At 43.2% G+C, this 12,180-nt stretch overlaps 1 long non-coding RNA gene across 2 annotated transcripts; it reads right to left on the bottom strand.

Moving 5' to 3' along the window:
• Window positions 1-3,666: 3,666 nt before the first annotated feature.
• LOC113067487 (uncharacterized) lies at window positions 3,667-6,321 on the bottom strand. Of its 2 annotated transcripts, XR_003279359.1 has the most exons (5): window positions 6,207-6,321; window positions 4,406-4,506; window positions 4,237-4,302; window positions 4,083-4,154; window positions 3,667-3,973 (listed from the first exon to the last, which is right to left on the bottom strand). It is a non-coding gene; the product is annotated as an uncharacterized LOC113067487 (long non-coding RNA). The 2 variants fall into 2 exon arrangements; XR_003279358.1 differs by lacking the exons at window positions 4,406-4,506; window positions 6,207-6,321 and having other exon boundaries at window positions 3,673-3,973; window positions 4,237-4,393.
• Window positions 6,322-12,180: the final 5,859 nt, after the last annotated feature.

Here is a 12,180-nt window from a genome sequence, read left to right as displayed (position 1 = left end):
CAAGATTGTTTACTACTAACTCCACCTCTACACCTACACCGTAAAAATGTAGACATCTCTAACTCACATGTTTTGGGTGATTTAGGAATTTATACTTGTAGTTTGGTTCTCTCAGGTTCTTTTGGTCAGGACCAAAAATACAAATAAATTAAAGGATGATTGATTTATTCAACAATTTGTCTCCTCTGTTTCACCCTGCCGCCTTTTTGTAGAATATCGACTGGACCTTTTGCTGTTTTGTGTCAGCTGCGTCACGCCGATATGCTGTTTCTGTTCAGATTAAATCACAACAACAGGAAACAGATCCAGCATGACATCATTTTTTTTTATTTTTGGGTGAACTTACCCTTTAAGGATACAAAACAAAAGGCTTAAAGATATGGTCACAAACTAATTTGACAGTGTAACGATATGCAAATCTCCATATTCATCGGGAAGAAGGAGGCGGGAACCGGCGCACAATCAAAAAGCACTTTAATATTCAAAAGTAAATACAAAACGGCGCACCAGCCCCTCACGGACAACTGGTGCGCATAAATAAAAACCAAAACATAAAGTAATGTCCCAGGCCTGGTCCTCTCTCGCCCTTCACGGTCGTCACTCCAGTTTTATATCCTTCCATCTCCTCCGTGGGACTCGATACTAGCGGTGGGGCTCAGGTGTAGCTCATCTCCAATCACTACACCTGGCCTCACTCCTCGTTCCCACGCCTCTCGGCCCCGCCCCACTCGCCACAGACAGTTTTTATGATGCACAATTTGTGAACTTTCTCTATTGCACATGTGAAGATCTAATGCAAGAAGACAATGGTTCCAAGAAGACAACGGTGCCTGTACAGAACAATAACGAGCAATGTTGCTTATATGATGAAGAGTACCAAGTATGCTTGAGCATTTCGCCTTTTTTAGGGTCACTTACACGGTCTTTGGTCAGTACTCTCATGAAGTGTACTGTATGTTTCATTCATACTCTAACCCTGAGGGTGCTTTCGTACAAAAAGTCAGAAATGTATTCAGAGGAGTTATAAAATATGACGTGCCAGGAAATCCCTAACATGGACAAAATAATGCAGCTATCTATAAGCTGAATAAAAAGCAGTAACCTTTCGACTGGTGAGACGTGAAGAAATTAAACACAGGAAGCAAATATCATCATTCCTGAAAACTCCCCCTCCCCATCTCCCTCTGACTTCCATCAATATAACCAACGTGAGGTGTTTTCAGGACTGATGATGTTACTGTGCCGAGGTCTAAGTGCTGCAAAGTGCTATTCCACCATACATTAGTTAACCTTTTTTTTATCCACCTAGAAAATCACCACGTTTTATTATGTGTCATCATACTTACTTATATAACTACTCATGTAACTGTCTTTAAATAGGGAAAACATGGAAGTGTTTGGAGACTTCTAAATTCATTCCTGTTTGGATCCTAAGAAATGAATGGTGCTAAGCTAAATGCTAGCATACTGGCGAGCACGTGCTACAGCGGTTAAGTGCACGTACTGAGACGGGAGAGGTACGTATCAGCTCCTCTAAATTGAGGGAAAAACATAGTGGAATATGGAAAAATGGTGGCGTTTTCCTTTAATTTAGCGTTACGATTAATCAATCAGAATGAAGATGGTCCAATTTTAACAAAAGTTGTGCATATAAACATACCAAATGTACAATATAATTTAAGCAATGGCTCATTTTTCAGTTCAACATCTAACTTTTGAAACATATATTCTGCAGAGTTTCAGTTAATTATATTCCCAGTAATGACACTGTCAGCTGTCAGTTATCGCCAGAACAGATAGACATGCTGGAGTTCTGAAACCTGGGATGTTTTGATACATATCTCATCTGTTTCACATTGTGATGTGTTGCATCTCTCTTGTACTTATGTGCAATGTCACTGTTGTATGGCATTATATCATTTTCTTCCAATCAATAATGTTGTAATTTCTCTGCCAAACATGGCAACAGAGCTGCCTTACATGATGCTTTCGTATCGTTCTAAAGACCGTGTTCTCAGAATATTCTCAATTTAAAAGTTGACGAGTTCTACAAGGATGGTTTTTACAAGTCAGAATCTCATAATTAAAATAACAGAAGTAATGAACAGAAGTTGGTTAGTGAAAAGAAACTTCTGTTCCATGCAAACCATTTCCTTGATGTAAACAAATTTAAAAACCACCTCAGTGCCCCTTTAATTTTCATGCTATGGGTTGTCTTCATTTCTATTTGTTCAAGTGATTTTATAGAAGCTTTCGCAAAGAACAAAAGTTAATGCTTTAATAATGTGCTTTGTAAATATTTCCAGCACAATAACCCCTTCGCCATGAGGTGACCAGAATTTAGACCATGCTAGCAACACTTAAAGGGTCGCTCTGTCTTCAATATAAGTGTTCAATCACATTTGCTTCTTCTGACTATTATTTGAATTTATGATTCTACATGCATATTCATTGCAGACAGGGAAGTGAAAAAACAAACAAACAGCAGTGTCCCAAATTTTTATGGAAAAAAGTTATCATTGGCATTACATGTGCAACAGGCGGCACATTTACCTCTGTTGACACACCTGGAGATATGCTTGGATGCTGTTGAACACCATAAGCATTTAACATCAACATTCCCTTTAAACTTGTAGGCATTAAAATAAAACAAACAAATAAAGGATCAAGTGCAACTAGATCCTGGACTTCCTGACATTTGTTATTAGTTCTTTGCAGTTGGCACATGTCCTCTAAAGCATCTCAACAACACTGCTTTGATCAAATCATAAAATCCTGCACACATTTATCATTTTGTTTAAATGCAATCTTACCTCACTCAGCTCCCTCTTGTATTTGTCACTCACCAAGGGTGTAGGTGTTGATAACTGTGCAATGATGTGCTGACCTGAACTACGCCAAAACGTCCTTCATCCTTTTCACAACTCCTCCCTCCAGCACTACCCAAGAGGGTCTGGCTGCAGACATGTGGGCGAGTGGAGCTCCACTCAAGAGCGGAAATACGTCACCTCCACTAGCGACGCCGCCGCCATGTTGGACCGGGCCCTACTTTCCGTAGAATTACGTCGCCTCCACTAATGACGCGGCCGCCATGTTGGTCCGGGTAACACTTTACGTAGAGTGGAGCTCCATTTAAGAGGGAAAATATGTCACTACCACCAAACTTTCGTTTTGTATTACTTGTTATATACACGTATAAAGGGTGCTTTGCCAGTTATGTCACCTCTTTGTACGTAATGTTAATATGTTCTGTACTTTTATCTTTGTTACTTTTACCTAGTAGAAATAAAAAAAATATATATATACACTAATCTTTTACGGTTTATGACAAGACAGCATTTCTTACACCCCCCCCCCCCCCCCCCAGCAAATTAGCACTACAGACATCAATTTGTTCATGTTTGTTTTACCAGTGTACAACTGCCAATGTAACATTCCATACATTTGAGAAAGTTAACCTTATGTTTTAATATTTAGCAGTGAAAAATAAATGAAATATTATTTATAAATTATTAAAATAATACCTCAACCAGAATTATGTGTGTTGAATTTTGTATTTTAATCAAAATAACAACATATACAAAATAACCACAGTAAAATAATGAAGAATAACTTCCACAATTTAGAAGTTTTAATGGTTTTTGAGTAATAATAATAATTAACACATCTTACACTACATTGAAAACACATGAACTGCAAGTGACCATAATTGTTACTGTAATAACACAATGTGTTCACATGCACGCACACTTTACTCTTCAAGACCTCCATTTTCTGTGAAGCAATCCCAGCTACAGTAGCCAGTGTGGTCATCTGAGGAGTAAAACCCCAAAAGCACTCCTTGTTGGCCATTTTCCTGGTGACCAGCCCCACAGTCTTTGTGAAGCTGGCTGCACTGTAGGCGACTGCACCTAGAGATTATGTACGGCTTTCTGTACTTTAGATAGTGTCTCTTTAAATATCTTCACTGCACCTGTTCAGTATCAACAAAAAAAAAGTTTAATGTTAAGGAAATGGAAGAGAGTGAGATTACTTAGTCTAATTGTTATAGCCACAAAAACAAGAGGGTCAACCACACTTACTGAAGTCACCATCAAGCCAGTTGAGTGTGGCTCCTGTTAAATATGCTCCTGACTGACAGTGTTGTTAAATCTCTGGCATGAACAATTACGTCAGATGGGTCAAGTTTAATTACAATACTGACATTTAATTATCATTAATGTTAAAGCAATTTACTTGTTGCTGAAGGTGCCTGGTCCACCACAGTTGTGCTTTGTTGTTCTGATGCATCTGATTGCTGGGCTGGGGACACAAAGAAGACATGAGCACAGCAAAACTGGAACAATACTAAGTCTGTGTGCTGACGTTTTGTAAATTCAACACAGAATAGTACTGCATCATTTACCTATGACAGTCCTAAAGCAGACAAGGTGATGGTGCTCAGAAGTTTCAGTCTCTATTTGTGGAGGTGTTATGAGGATGAATAACACTTGATATACATTTGATCTGATACAAAAAAGTAAAACAATAGAATAACAGAACAACAAAATAGAAAAAATAAATATGTTAATGTCACATGTAAAAAGACCTTGACTTCTAAGGTGGCAACATACATTTAAAATGTAAAGAGTGCTGCATCTTATATGCCAATCCTATTCAAGTTCAAGTTCAAGTCTGCTTTATTGTCAATTTCCACATGTACAGTACATACATACAGAGAATCGAAATTGCGTTACTCTCAGACCCCGGTGCATACAGATAACATTAACATTAAAGCCTAAAAAAATAACTAGATCAAATATAAAATGTAGATACAATTATACAATAAGGGAATTATAAAAAAAGACATATAATAAAAATAAAAGTTAAAAATAAAGTTAAATAAAGCAGCGCAAGGTAAATGAGAGATATAGTGCAAATCAATGAAGTGAACAACAGTGCAGTTAAAAGATTTTTTTAGTGCAAAAAAAATCACTTATTAAAAATACACATTCACCTCTATCCCTGGAGGTGAATGAAAAATTAAATATGAAAACAACCTCCTCATATGACCTTTTTAAAATTATACAACAAATGCTAAAGGCATACACATACAAAACGATCGTGTCCTTTCATTATTCACTACGTTATTTTACCACAAGCCACCAAAAACTAAGTTACATCTATGCTATCCATCATGTACTAAAGGTAAAAATTTAAAGAGCAAACAATTAACAAATAAGTTTATCAGAAATGTATTATCCAAACTGTACTTCCCCAGTCAACTGAAAAGAAAGTATGTTCTTCAAGAATTTATTGAAGAAGAGGCAAAGAAAATAAGGAAGCTTTATTTTACTTATCCAGTTCTTCCTAAAGCCAAAGAAGTAACATTTAAAATTCTAAAGGACATTTATCCATCTAATCACTTCCTACAAGAAAGATTTAATTGGGAGAACAATGCATGCGGGTTCTGTGAGAAAGATAATGAAACTGTTGATCATATGTTTTTGAAATGTGAATCTGTACAGACTTTTTGGCTGGAATTTCAAAACTGGCTTCATTTCAAACAGATATCAATACACCCTTTGACTGTGATCTCAGTTAAGGTTGGAGTATTGTTGAAGGAAAAGATCCTAGACTTTTTGATAAATAACTTAATTACTTTGTGAAAATACTAGATTCATAGATAAGTAGATAAGTAAGATAAGTACCTCACTTCAGCGGATGGAAGAATGAACTAAAGATATTTGCAAAGTCTCTTCATTACAGGATTGACAGGAACGCCCAGAACCTCTTGTATGCTTTGAACTTGTTTTTGTTGTTAGAATAAGACCCTAAGACATCTTTCTTTTTCTTTCCGTTATTTATTCTGTTTTATCTTATGGTGTGATTATTGTTATTTTTTCCATCTTTTTTCTTTCTATTTGGCTGTATCAACACTAATAATATGTGTCCAGTTGTTGAAATGTGGGGTAAAGGTTTGTAATTGAACTTGATAACTTAATAAAAAAACACATTGGACAGAAACATTGATCTATAAATTACTATATGTGGTGTATATATGATCAGTGGCCAGACATCAACATTGCTCGCGATATAAATCTATAAATCCATAGTGTTTAGTAATTCTTATGTTACTAATTTCACGTAAGCCCTGTGCGTTTTTCTTACACTGCGCGTTACAACAGCGTCAGTTCACCATTTTAGCGATGCAGAGATAAAATTACCTGAGTTTAAGTTTGAAGTACTCCCGGCGACGCCATCTTGATGTTTTCAAGTGGAGGTGACGTATTTCCGGTTTGAGAGTGGAGCTCCACTCGCCCATGGTCTGCAGCCAGACCCTTCTCGCACTACCTGTACCTGTGTATGTAGCAGGAGGCAAACACCATACTGCCCCCCAGTGTGTAGTATGTGAAAACAGAAGTGTGATGAGCAGACTACCTGATCTGTAATATCCCTCCTGTACCATTTCACATGACTGTGTTGCAAAGCACAGTTCCAGTATAATCTTTAAATGTGCAAATCATACAACCACCATGATGTATTAAATAATGCTGGACCACAGGCTTCAGAAATCCGAACTAAAGATTTATAGAAAATTAAGTCAAGTTATTTATTTTTTTATTAGGTACAATTTAATGCCTAGTGGTGAACTTATAAACATTTGCTGTGCAAATACACAAACTTGAGTTCTGAATACCTTTTTTTGCACGTAACTGCTTCCATCTTCCATTAGAGGGCAGTGGAAACACAGTAAATTAAGAACAGTTTTTGGGAAGTCAGGTTATTGACTGGCCTAAGCATTGAATCCACTCAAATGGCCTTGAGCAGACATTATGTTTAATTAAACTCTGTAAAAACTAAACAACTGTGCTTTCAAGTGCACTAAAATGTCAATGTACAACTTATTCTTTAACATAAAAATTATTGACTGTGTAATTGCCCTTCAGAAGCTGAGTATGAAAAGAAGGATTATGATAAATACTGTAAAGAATCTGTAATGATGGCTCACAGGCCTCAGGGCTGGGATGTGTTTTGAACAGAAACACATCTGCCTTTCATTTAGATTCCTGACATTATACTCTGACACTCATATAATCCATACAGTTCATCTTTCAGTAGCAAAGCGCTGGTATGTGGTTGGTATGCATTCATGAGAAATATTCGGGGCCAATTTTCTACAACAGTCACATGCAGCATATGCAATATTTCACATAGTGTTATAGAAGCAGTTTAGATTGAGATAAAGACCTTACGATTATAGAATACATTATATGGATCATACAGATAAATAGTAAATATGTGCATTATTTCAGATTCAGTAAGTGCTGTTCTTTGCACTTTTTATTCTATTCAAAGAATTCTGAAAAAATGTTGTGTTTTCACTAAAATATGAAGCAGTTTTAGTTTCAACACTGATAATAATCAGAAATGTTTTTTGAGCAGCAAATCAGCATATCAGAATGATTTCTGAAGGATCATGTGACTTTGAAGACTGCAGTATATAGCCTTGGTGAGCAGAAGAGACTTATATTAAAAACACTGCAGTACATGCACTTTCAAAGCAATGCATATAAACTACTGAAACACTGACAATAGACACAGGTGATAATTGCTCAGATCACAGTTACACTGCAGACAGGTGTCACACTGACCCCATGACCCCTTCAAAACATGCCACCCCCTGAACAATAAGACAAAAACCTTTGATCTGTCCCTGAACAATCAAACACCTGCCGCTCTCTGTCTGTGTGGCGCTCTCCAGAATGAGCTCAGTCTGACTAAACCTCTTCCTCTCTCCCACAGTGATCATGTCAATGTGAAAGTGTGTAATGGGTCTGTCTGACCCAGCTTTGACTGTTGCACAATTATACACGCACGTACACATGCTTCACATCCATCAGTCTTGTTAAAAGATCAGCTTCATAATGTTAACTTAGTACACTCTGTATGAACTCAGACATGTCTCAACCAATGAGCTCTATATCCTTACTGGAAGACCTCTTTTGTCCCCTGCTTTTATTTCTCCTCTGGGGATTCAGAAGAGACACATCTGATAATATTAATTGAAGAGTTAAGATACAAAAGCCTCTAAGTCAGTCGCAGCAGTGTTGATGTAAGGTGGAGTGTGTCCGTTGGCTCTTGTAATGCTCATTTGTGTTTTTTCAAGATAAAGAATAAGGGTTTACCTGGAGTTCATGTCAATTTCATCACGTTTTTCCTACAAGAACAAAACAAAAATAGTCTGTAATTGTCATCCATTAAGAGTAAAGAGGCTTAAAAAGAATGTGGAGAAGCTCAGATCATTTTATTAGAAATGTGAGTCCATATTGTCAACTAAATTCAGTGTATTTGCATACATATTTTCAATGTACTGTGACGAGTCAGCTGCCTCCTCCCTGATTGTCACCGGCACCCCGTCCTAAATCGCCGCCCTTCACCAGGCTCCCGACTGGAGTGGGTGTGAGAGGAGGGGCGCTGGACGAGTCAGGGCTGGCGGCGTGTGATGGGGCACACCTGAAGGAAGTGGAGCCTCATTACCGCCGCTGGTTAAAAGCCCAACGCGCCTCTCCTCAGGAGACCGGTCTCTTCCCCGTGCATGCACGCTGGTGTCCTCGTGGGTCCAGGAAGGGTGCGTTGAGGGACTCCCGCGCCACCAAGACGTGAGCTGCCGGACCCGCGATCCGGATGGGAACCGCACCCGTATACACGGCCGACGGGCCAGGATGCCGGGCCGTCCATCCCCTACCAGCGCCGCGGCCGACGAGAGAGACGCGGCCGCTAGGAGAAGCCGCCGCCCCTCGCGCCCCGGACCAAGGAGGGGAGCGCGTGCGGCCGCCGGACTCCGCCCCTTGCCTGGACCCTTCCTTGATGAACACTGCCCGACCTACACAAATCCCGCAGCACGACGAGGACACCAGATCCCCTGTTATTTTGGACACTTTCCCCCTTTGGCCACTTTTATTCCCTTTGTTTTATGATTTCTGTTAATAAAAGCCTCTCCGAGGCCTGACGCCACGCCCACTGTGTCTGTCTTGTGCTCCTCCCGTGACACTGGTGGAGAATGCGGGCAAGGCGGAGCCTAGACAGCGCAGTTGGGAAACATCTGGTGACGTCACTCCCTCTCGCTTGCAAACGTTCATGAGAACCCGGACTGGGACGGAGGAAAACTGGGGACAGCCTCCCAGCCACAAAAAGGGTAAGTGACTTCTGTTATTGTCATTTTACCCTGTGGTTGGTTGAGGCTGTCACTAAAACCCGGTTTCTCTGTCCCTGTTCCGGTGCGCTGCGAGAGGGAGGATCGCCCGGAGAGGAATCCCCGCCCACTCCGACCGTTTGGAGCCTGGTTGAGGATGGTAGCACTCCCGTGTGGGCGGCGCCCTGATGACGGGGATGTCGCTTGGGAGGGGGAATGTGACGAGTCAGCTGCCTCCTCCCTGATTGTCACCGGCACCCCGTCCTAAATCGCCGCCCTTCACCAGGCTCCCGACTGGAGTGGGTGTGAGAGGAGGGGCGCTGGACGAGTCAGGGCTGGCGGCGTGTGATGGGGCACACCTGAAGGAAGTGGAGCCTCATTACCGCCGCTGGTTAAAAGCCCAACGCGCCTCTCCTCAGGAGACCGGTCTCTTCCCCGTGCATGCACGCTGGTGTCCTCGTGGGTCCAGGAAGGGTGCGTTGAGGGACTCCCGCGCCACCAAGACGTGAGCTGCCGGACCCGCGATCCGGATGGGAACCGCACCCGTATACACGGCCGACGGGCCAGGATGCCGGGCCGTCCATCCCCTACCAGCGCCGCGGCCGACGAGAGAGACGCGGCCGCTAGGAGAAGCCGCCGCCCCTCGCGCCCCCGGACCAAGGAGGGGAGCGCGTGCGGCCGCCGGACTCCGCCCCTTGCCTGGACCCTTCCTTGATGAACACTGCCCGACCTACACAAATCCCGCAGCACGACGAGGACACCAGATCCCCTGTTATTTTGGACACTTTCCCCCTTTGGCCACTTTTATTCCCTTTGTTTTATGATTTCTGTTAATAAAAGCCTCTCCGAGGCCTGACGCCACGCCCACTGTGTCTGTCTTGTGCTCCTCCCGTGACACTGGTGGAGAATGCGGGCAAGGCGGAGCCTAGACAGCGCAGTTGGGAAACATCTGGTGACGTCACTCCCTCTCGCTTGCAAACGTTCATGAGAACCCGGACTGGGACGGAGGAAAACTGGGGACAGCCTCCCAGCCACAAAAAGGGTAAGTGACTTCTGTTATTGTCATTTTACCCTGTGGTTGGTTGAGGCTGTCACTAAAACCCGGTTTCTCTGTCCCTGTTCCGGTGCGCTGCGAGAGGGAGGATCGCCCGGAGAGGAATCCCCGCCCACTCCGACCGTTTGGAGCCTGGTTGAGGATGGTAGCACTCCCGTGTGGGCGGCGCCCTGATGACGGGGATGTCGCTTGGGAGGGGGAATGTGACGAGTCAGCTGCCTCCTCCCTGATTGTCACCGGCACCCCGTCCTAAATCGCCGCCCTTCACCAGGCTCCCGACTGGAGTGGGTGTGAGAGGAGGGGCGCTGGACGAGTCAGGGCTGGCGGCGTGTGATGGGGCACACCTGAAGGAAGTGGAGCCTCATTACCGCCGCTGGTTAAAAGCCCAACGCGCCTCTCCTCAGGAGACCGGTCTCTTCCCCGTGCATGCACGCTGGTGTCCTCGTGGGTCCAGGAAGGGTGCGTTGAGGGACTCCCGCGCCACCAAGACGTGAGCTGCCGGACCCGCGATCCGGATGGGAACCGCACCCGTATACACGGCCGACGGGCCAGGATGCCGGGCCGTCCATCCCCTACCAGCGCCGCGGCCGACGAGAGAGACGCGCCGCTAGGAGAAGCCGCCGCCCCTCGCGCCCCGGACCAAGGAGGGGAGCGCGTGCGGCCGCCGGACTCCGCCCCTTGCCTGGACCCTTCCTTGATGAACACTGCCCGACCTACACAAATCCCGCAGCACGACGAGGACACCAGATCCCCTGTTATTTTGGACACTTTCCCCCTTTGGCCACTTTTATTCCCTTTGTTTTATGATTTCTGTTAATAAAAGCCTCTCCGAGGCCTGACGCCACGCCCACTGTGTCTGTCTTGTGCTCCTCCCGTGACAGTACCTTTTACAGAGCCCTCAGAGAGAAGACATACCTCATAGTACAAAAAAATAATCATTTGCTTGCCTTCATGTCATTCCAAACCTGTAGGAGATTCTTTCTTCTGTGGAACATGAAAGATGTTTTAAAGAACACTAATGACCAAAAAACACTGAACCCTATTGACTTTCATTGAAAACCTCCTAAACCTTTACAAACACCCACACCTTGTGCTCCACAGAAGAATGAAGTAAAAGCACTTTTTGGGTGAACTGTATTTTAAAGATATTTAAGGAGATGGTAATTTTGGTTCTCAGGGTCTCATTTAAGGACATGTAGATGTTTCACTATAAAAAAGACAAAAACCAAAATTTTTTAGATTGCAGATTTAGGTATGTGAGTTAAGATCTCTTCTGAAACTTTAGAGGAAATTAAAGCAAATTTGATCTTATTTAATCTCCCCGGGGTCCAGGAGAAATAAACGAGATATTAAAGGATCTCATCTGTTGTCATTCCTGTGGGTGGGCAGCAGACGGATGCAGACGGATGTGAGAAGGAAAAAAAAACAAGTAAACTGAAGGGGGAGGTGTGATTGTGAGTTAAGAGGAGAACATGAGTGTGTGTGTGTGTGTGTGTGTGTGTGTGTGCGTGTGTGTGTGTGTGTGTGTGTGTGTGTGTGTGTGTGTGAGTGAGTGAGTGAGTGAGAGAGAGAGAGAGAGAGAGAGAGAGAGAGAGAGAGAGAGAGATAAAGGGAAGTGGGTGGGAGGATCTTCTTCATTCAGCAGTAACTCTTCATCAGACTCTTGAGGAGACAGAAATAAAGACCCCATCAGGAGCACACACACAGCTCGAGTGTTTCTCAGCGAGCATCTGGATGGAGCGAGACGTAGGTGTGGAGCTCACACGGAGCCCCGAGACTCTCACCGAGGACGATGTGTGTGTGATCCAGGACACTTGGAGACCCGTCTACGAGAACCGAGAGAATGCTGGAGTGGCTGTGCTCATCAGGTACACTGCTCCATCTTATTTACACACATCAATCATTCACAAAAACTACCATGTTATCACTGTCATTGTTTGCACATGCAGCA

Source organism: Carassius auratus, linkage group LG28B, assembly GCF_003368295.1.
Source record: "Carassius auratus strain Wakin linkage group LG28B, ASM336829v1, whole genome shotgun sequence".
Taxonomy (NCBI): Eukaryota; Metazoa; Chordata; class Actinopteri; order Cypriniformes; family Cyprinidae; genus Carassius; species Carassius auratus.
The sequence above is the reverse complement of the archived record's forward strand: the minus strand, read 5'-3'. Positions and strand labels throughout refer to the sequence as shown.